General features: G+C 38.8%; 1 non-coding gene across 1 annotated transcript; it reads right to left on the bottom strand.

Moving 5' to 3' along the window:
• Window positions 1–1,175: 1,175 nt before the first annotated feature.
• Window positions 1,176–1,283, bottom strand: LOC148580882 (small nucleolar RNA R71). Its single transcript, XR_015895991.1, has one exon. It is a non-coding gene; the product is annotated as a small nucleolar RNA R71 (small nucleolar RNA).
• Window positions 1,284–8,559: the final 7,276 nt, after the last annotated feature.

Raw genomic sequence — 8,559 nt, 5'->3', positions numbered from 1 at the left:
AAGTTTGTTACTTACTTATTAAGAAAGATTCAAACTTTGAGTTCTAGAATCATATCTTGTGACTTCTTGTGAATCAAGTCATTAATTGTGATTTTAAAAATCAAATCTTTTTCAAAAACTAATTTCAAAAATATCTCCTTATCTTATCTTTTTCAAAAATTTGATTTCAAAATATCTTTTCTAACTTCCTAACTTCTTATCTTTTCAAAATTTGTTTCAACTAACTAACTAACTTTTTGTTTGTTTCTTATCTTTTTCAAAACCACCTAACTAACTCTCTCTCTCTCTAATTTTCGAAAATATCTTCCCTTTTTTTCAAAATTTCTTTTTAATTAACAAATTATTTTATTTTTTATTTGAATTTTCGAAAAAAAAAACTATTAACCTTTTTCAAAAACTATTTTCGAAAATCACTAACTCTTTTTCAAAAATTATTTTCGAAAATCCTCTCCCTCTCTCTCATCTTATTCTATTTATTTATTCATCTACTAGCATCTCTTCCTCACATCACTCACCAAATTCGAACCCCCTCCTCTATCTGTGTTCGAATTGTTTTCTTCTTTTTCTACTAACAATAAGGAACCTCTTTACTGTGACATAGAGGATTCCTCTTCTTTTCTTTTTCTCTTCTCTTTCTTTTGAGCAGGGACAGAGAAAAAGGCATTCTTGTTGAAGCTGATCCAGAACCTGAAAGGACTCTGAAGAGGAAACTAAGAGAAGCTAAATTACAACAATCCAGAGACAACCTTATTGAAAATTTCGAACAAGTAAAGGAGATGGCAGCCGAACCCAACAACAATAATGCAAGGAGGATGCTTGGTGACTTTACTGCACCTAATTCCAATTTACATGGAAGAAGCATCTCCATTCCTGCCATTGGAGCAAACAACTTTGAGCTGAAACCTCAGCTACTTTCTCTGATGCAGCAGAACTGCAAGTTTCATGGACTTCCATCTAAAGATCCTTTTCAGTTCTTAACTGAATTCTTGCAGATCTGTGATACTGTTAAGACTAATGGAGTAGATCCTGAAGTCTACAGGCTCATGCTTTTCCCTATTGTTGTAAGAGACAGAGCTAGAATATGGTTGGACTCTCAACCCAAAGACAGCCTGTACTCTTGGGATAAGCTGGTCACGGCTTTCTTAGCCAAGTTCTTTCCTCCTCAAAAGCTGAGCAAGCTTAGAGCTGATGTTCAAACCTTCAGACAGAAAGAAGGTGAATCCCTCTATGAAGCTTGGGAAAGATACAAGCAGCTGACCAAAAAGTGTCCTTTTGACATGCTTTCAGAATGGACCATCCTGGATATATTCTATGATGGTTTATCTGAGCTATCAAAGATGTCATTAGATACTTCTGCAGGTGGATCCATTCACCTAAAGAAAACGCCTGCAGAAGCTCAAGAACTCATTGACATGGTTGCTAATAACCAGTTTATGTACACTTCTGAGAGGAATCCTGTGAGTAATGGGACGTCTATGAAGAAGGGAGTTCTTGAAATTGATACTCTGAATGCCATATTGGCTCAGAATAAAATATTGACTCAGCAAGTCAATATGATTTCTCAGAGTCTGAATGGAATGCAAGCTGCATCCAACAGTACTCAAGAGGCATCTTCTGAGGAAGAAGCTTATGATCCTGAGAACCCCGCAATAGCAGAGTTAAAATACATGGGTGAACCATATGGAAACACCTACAATCCATCATGGAGAAATCACCCAAATCTCTCATGGAAGGATCAAAAGCCTCAACAAGGCTTTAATAATGGTGGAAGAAACAGGTTTAGCAAATTTAGTCTCTGATCTATCTAAGGCCACTGTGAGTTTCATGAATGAAACAAGGTCTTCCATTAGAAATTTGGAAGCACAAGTGGGCCAGCTGAGTAAAAGGATCACTAAAATCCCTCCTAGTACTCTCCCAAGCAATACAGAAGAGAATCCAAAAGGAGAGTGCAAGGCCATTGAATTAATTACCATGGCCGAACCCACAAAAGAGGAGAAGGACGTGAATCCCAAGGAAGAAGACCTCCTGGGACGTCCAGTGATCAATAAGGAGCTTCCCTCTGAGGAACCAAAGGACTCTGAGGCTCATCTAGAGACCATAGAGATTCCATTGAACCTCCTTATGCCATTCATGAGCTCTCATGAGTATTCCTCTTCTGAAGAAAATGAAGATGTCACTGAAGAGCAAGCTGCCAAGTTCCTTGGTGCAATCATGAAGCTAAATGCCAAATTATTTGGTATTGAGACTTGGGAAGATGAACCTCCCTTGTTCACCAATGAACTAAGTGATCTAGATCAACTGACATTGCCTCAGAAGAAACAGGATCTTGGAAAGTTCATAATACCTTGTACCATAAGCACCATGATCTTTAAGGCTCTGTATGACCTTGGTTCAGGGATAAACCTCATGCCCCTCTCTTTAATAGAGAAACTGGGAATCTATGGGGTGCAAGCTGCTAAAATCTCATTAGAGATGGCAGACAATTCAAGAAAACAGGCTTATGGACAAGTAGAGGACGTGTTAGTAAAGGTTGAAGGCCTTTACATCCCTGCTGATTTCATAGTCCTGGATACTGGAAAGGAAGAGGATGAATCCATCATCATAGGAAGACCTTTCCTAGCCACAGCAAGAGCTATGATTGATGTGGACAGAGGAAAATTGATCCTTCAATTAAATAAGGACAACCTTGTGTTTACAACTCAAGGATCTCTCTCTGCATCCATGGAGAGGAAGCAGAAAAAGCTTCTCTCAAAGCAGAGTCAAACAAAGCCCCAACAGTTAAACTCTAAGTTTGGTGTTGGGAGGCCACAACCAAATTCTAAGTTTGGTGTCAAAACCCCATATCCAAACTCTAAGTTTGGTGTTGGGAGGTCTCAACAAAGCTCTGCACATCTGTGAGGCTCCATGAGAGCCCATTGTCAAGCTATTGACATTAAAGAAGCGCTTGTTGGGAGGCAACCCAATTTTTATTTATCTAACTATATTTTTCTCAGTTATATGTCTTTATAGGTTCATGATCATGTGGAGTCACAAAATAAATATAAAAATTGAAAACGAAATCAAAAACAGCAGAAGAAAAATCACACCCTGGAGAAGCATGTTTTGGGCGTTCAACGCCAGAACAGAGCATGGTTCTGGCGCTGAACGCCAGAAATGGCAACAAATGGGCGTCTGAACGCCAGAAATGCACCCTGGAGGAGAGCTGGCGCTGAACGCCCAGAACAAGCACCAATCTGGCACTGAACGCCCAGAGTTGTGTGCAAGGACATTTTGCATGCCCAATTTGGTGCAAGGTTGTAAATCCTTGAACACCTCAGGATCTGTAGACCCCACAAGATCCCCACCTACCTCCACTCACTTCTTCTCACTCCTCTTTCACATAATCCCATAAACACTCTTCCCCAAAACCCTTCACCAATCACCTCAATCTCTCTTCCCCATCACCTCTTCACCACTCACATCCATCCACTCTTCCCCATAAACCTACCTCATAAACTCCATCTACCTTCAAAATTCAAAATCAATTTCCCACCCAAACCCACCCTAATTGGCCGAACCTTCACCCCCCTCCCTTCCCTATATATAGCCCTCCATTCTTCCTCATTTTCACACAACACAACCCACTCTTCTCTTCTTGGCCGAAACACAACCCCTTCTCCCTCTCCTCCATTTCTTCTTCTTCTTCATCTATTCTTTCTTCTCTTGCTCGAGGGCGAGCAAAATTCTAAGTTAGGTGTGGTAAAAGCATAAGCTTTTTGTTTTTCCATTACCATTGATGGCACCTAAGACCGGAGAATCCTCTAGAAAAGGGAAAGGGAAGACAAAAGCTTCCACCTCCGAGTCATGGGAGATAGAAAGGTTCATCTCCAAAGCCCATCAAGACCACTTCTATGATGTTGTGGCCAAGAAGAAGGTGATCCCCGAGGTCCCTTTCAAACTCAAAAGAAATGAGTATCCGGAGATCCGACATGAAATTCAAAGAAGAGGTTGGGAAGTTCTAACAAATCCCATCCAACAAGTCGGCATCCTAATGGTTCAAGAGTTTTATGCCAATGCATGGATCACCAAGAACCATGATCAAAGTAAGAACCCGGATCCAAAGTACTATGTTACAATGGTTCGGGGGAAATACTTAGATTTTAGTCCGGAGAATGTGAGGTTGGCGTTCAACTTGCCAAACATGGAAGAAAACGCACGCCCCTACACAAGGAGAGTCAACCTTGATCAAAGGTTGGATCAAGTCCTTATGGACATATGTGTGGAAGGAGCTCAATGGAAGATTGACTCCAAAGGCAAGCCGGTTCAACTAAGAAGATTGGACCTCAAGCCTGTAGTTAGAGGATGGTTGGAGTTTATTCAATGCTCAATCATTCCCACTAGCAACCGGTCTGAAGTTACTATAGACCGGGCCATCCTGATCCATAGCATCATGATTGGAGAAGAGGTGGAAGTTCATGAGATTATACCTCAAGAACTCTACAAAGTGGCTGACAAGTCCTCCACTATGGCAAGGTTAGCCTTTCCTCACCTCATCTGCCACCTATGCAATTCGGCTGGGATTGACATAGAGGGAGATATCCTCATTAAAGAGGACAAGCCCATCACTAAGAAAAAGATGGAGCAAGCAAGAGAGCCCATTCATGGAGTTCAAGAGGCGCATGAAGCTCATCACCATGAGATCCCGGAGATGCCTCAAATGCATTTTCCTCCACAAAGAGCAATGAGGGAGGAGCAACAAAGACAAGGAAGAGACATAGAAGAGCTCAAGGACATCATTGGTTCCTCAAGAAGGAAACGCCACCATCACTAAGGTGGATTCATTCCTTGTTCTTATTTCTTCTGTTTTTCGTTTTCTATGTTAAGTGCTTATCTATGTTTGTCTCTTCATTACATGATCATTAGTAGTTAGTAACTATGTCTTAAAGTTATGAATGTCCTATGAATCCATCACCTCTCTTAAATGGAAAATGTTTTAAGCTTCTGTTTTACCTTTCTTGTCATTTAAGCTTCTGCAGTTTACATTCCTTGCTCTTTAAGTTTTCTGCTCATTTACTTTCTGCAACTTTAAATTCCCTGCTATTTACATTCTGTTGCTTCAATTTCTCTTCAATTCACTAATGTTAGCTTGACTAGACTAATCACTCACTAAAGTTGCTTGATCCATCAATCCCTGTGGGATCGACCTCACTCTAAGTGAGTTTTACTACTTGATGCGACCTAGTACACTTGCCAGTGAGTTTAGGTGTGGAATCTGATTTCCACCCACCAAGTTTTTGGTACCGTTGCCGGGGATTGATATAGATCAACAATGATTAAGTGGGTGAGAAGTCTAGATTAAGCATTTTTTTCTTTGTTTTTGTTCTCTGCTAATAAGCAAGGTGTTTGTGTTATTGCCTCACTAAGAAATTCTCATCTCTGATATGAGCAATTTCAATTTTCATTGGTGTTGTGTTTTACAAAATTCAATTGGAGTTCAACTCATCTTGTGATCAAACAAATTTTATGGGATATTACCCACCATCACAAATCTCTAATGGTGGCTGGAAATATCACCAAGAAACTTCAGATCCTGAGCACTCCAATCCATGGAGATATGCTTCAGAACCACAAGATGAGCAAGAGAATCATATGGGATATTTCTCACCACCACAAAATGATTCAAGTCATTATCCTAATGGTGGCTGGGAGTATCACCAAGAAATTGCAAATTCTGAGCACTCCAATCCATGGAGATTTGCTCCAGAGCCACAAATTGATCAAGCTAATCACATGAGATATTGTCCAAACTCACCTCCCATTTCTACATTTGAAAATTCTTCATCACTTGACTATGCCTCATCACAAAATCCCTCCCAAGACTCACAACCAACACAAACTTCCATGAACCAAAGACTCTCAAAGCTTGAGTCCATGTTCAAAACATATGAAGAGGAGAGAAAGAAATCCTGGAAAGAACGAGAAAACTCCCTCACAAACATGGAAGTGATGGTAGATCAAATGTTGAGTGCAAAGAAGAAAGTGGAAGGGCAAGAAGAAAAGGATACTGTATCAAGTGAAATTTTAATGAAGAATGAAGTGGAGGAGGAATTTAAACCTGAATTTGCATATCCACAGAAGCTACTTGAGATGACAAAGGAATATGAAAGCTCACAACCCCCACAAACCTCCCTGAACCAAAGATGCTCAACACTTGAATCTGTGATTGAAAGATATGAAGAGGAGATGAAGAAATCTTGGGAAGAACAACAGACCTCCTCCATGAAAGTTCTATTAACTCAAATGTTGAGTGCAAAAGAGGAAGTGGAAGAACAAGAAAGTAAGGAAGTCAGTCAAGAAAATTCACACTCATGTGAGGAAGAGAAGTACATGAAGGAAGAGCTCATTGAGCTAGCAATTCAAAAGGCTCAAGATGAAGATAAAACTCCAATAATCACACAGCAACCAAGTCTTGAATCCAAAGAAGTGAAGGCAACTAACAAGAGCACCAATCCTACCCCTGATCTAGCAAGCAAGCTCAATCAAGCCATTAACAAAAGGAAGCTTGCTGAGGAGAGGCCAAGACAGGGGACACCAGCTGAATCTTCCCCCCCCCCTTGAGGTCATTCCTCTTAACAAACTAGAAGAAGAGGAAGAAAGTGAAGAACAACATGTCAAGCTAATGACACTAAAAGAGCGCTTGTTGGGAGGTAACCCAACCTTAGGTAACATTTCATTTCTTTGCTTTGTTTATGTTCTCTGTCTGCTTTGTTTAAATTTCAATAAATTGGCATATGGTTACACTCTAAGTTTGGTGTAGCCCTGCAACAATTTATTTTCAATCCCTTTGGATGATTGCATCAATTCTACATGGAAGTGTCACACTAAGATTCTAGGTTTGGTGTGCCACTTATTTTTCTATGCAATTCATTTAGCAACACCACTTGTCTGCATAATCATAAGGCCTTTTACAGTGTTATCTTTCTTTTAGTTAGACAATTTTAGTTTTCTCTTTATTTTAGTCATTTCCTTGTTTTCAGTGCTTTCTTTTATTAACTGTTTTTGTTAATACATCACCAAGAAATCCTTATTCATGACAGATTCTTGGCTTGGTGATTGTATTTAACATATAACAGTTTCCTTTGCTTAGTTTTAGTTCAAATAAAATAGACATGTGACTGCATTCTAAGTTTGGTGTTGCTATGCAACAAAATTTGCTTCCAATCCTTACTGGATACTTGCATCAATTTCAAGTGAAAGTGTCACACTAAGTTTGGTGTGCCACTTATTCTTTATGCAATGTATCATGCATACCCTCTGATGTTTGCAATCACAATGTTTCTGTTTCTCTGTGCCTTGATGGTTATTTTTAACTTGCTTTCTTAAACACATATGCTACTGACATCTTCTTATGTAAGACATTAGTGATCCATTTTAGACCCCACTACCATTGTTTTAATTGTTGCTTAAGGATGAGCAAGCATTTTAAGTGTGGTATAGGAAGGAGGAGAACGGGAGGAAAATGATAACAATAGAGAAGATGAGTTACAAGGTTGTAAAGTTCTTTTTCCTCTCATTTGTTTCTAGCACTTTAAATTGCATGATTGTCTTTATATTCTCTGTATGCATGTGTGTGTATGAATAAGCATAGCCTGAATTTTGATTGTAAAATGGTGCTGTGACATTATGACTACCAACTTGAGTTTTGTAAATTCAAAAGCAATAAAGTATCATGATCATAAACAAACAAGGAATTAAAGAAGAACTTAGCATGTGCATACAAGTATTGGAAGGCTAGTATGGTTAATTGTTAATCAATTGCATTAGATTTTATATAATTGAAGTTTGCATCTAGAACATTTTGTGAAATCTTTGGAAATCATGAAAACCTTGAAAAAGCATATGCAGTTAAGACAAGAAAAGAAAAAGGGAAAGAATGAGAAAGCTGAAGGCTCTGAGTACCAATGACAATTTCCTTGTTAAGTACTTGTGGTGTTTATGTATCAAGCAAAAAGCTTGAAAACAAAACACTTAGAAGTCAAGGTTAGGCTCAAAGTGCAAAAAGCACTCCCTCAAAGCTCAAGGCTCTGAGCATCAATGATTAGAGAGTCAAAAAAAGAAACAAATGAGCTTAATGAGGTCCTCTAATTAAATGCTTGTGGTGCTTATATATCAAGTGGTAATACTTGAAAACAAAGCATTTAGAGTCGTAGCTTTGTTATCAACTCATGGGGCAAAGCACCCAAAAGGAGAAGCTAATAAGAAAATCAAAAGCTTGTTTCAAGGAAGAAATATAAGAAAAAGATTTCATAAATTGAGCTAGATAGAAGCATCAATCATTTACATTTCTTTTGTGATTGTAGCATGCATAGAAAACTAGCTAACCATGAACATTGAGTTGCTATTCTTCATACCTTGGATTGTCAATCTTTATTGCATGATTCTTTTCTTGCTTGGGGACAAGCAAGGTTTAAGTTTGGTGTTGTGATGACATGTCATCATGTCATGTTTTTCTATGCTTTTTCATACAAGAAATTGAGGATTAGTGCTTAAATATTGCATTCTTTTGTGCTTAAATGGTAT

The sequence above is a fragment of the Arachis ipaensis genome, chromosome B10 (assembly GCF_059453495.1).
Source record: "Arachis ipaensis isolate K30076 ecotype BB chromosome B10, ASM5945349v1, whole genome shotgun sequence".
In the NCBI taxonomy this organism is placed as follows: Eukaryota; Viridiplantae; Streptophyta; class Magnoliopsida; order Fabales; family Fabaceae; genus Arachis; species Arachis ipaensis.
The sequence above is the reverse complement of the archived record's forward strand: the minus strand, read 5'-3'. Positions and strand labels throughout refer to the sequence as shown.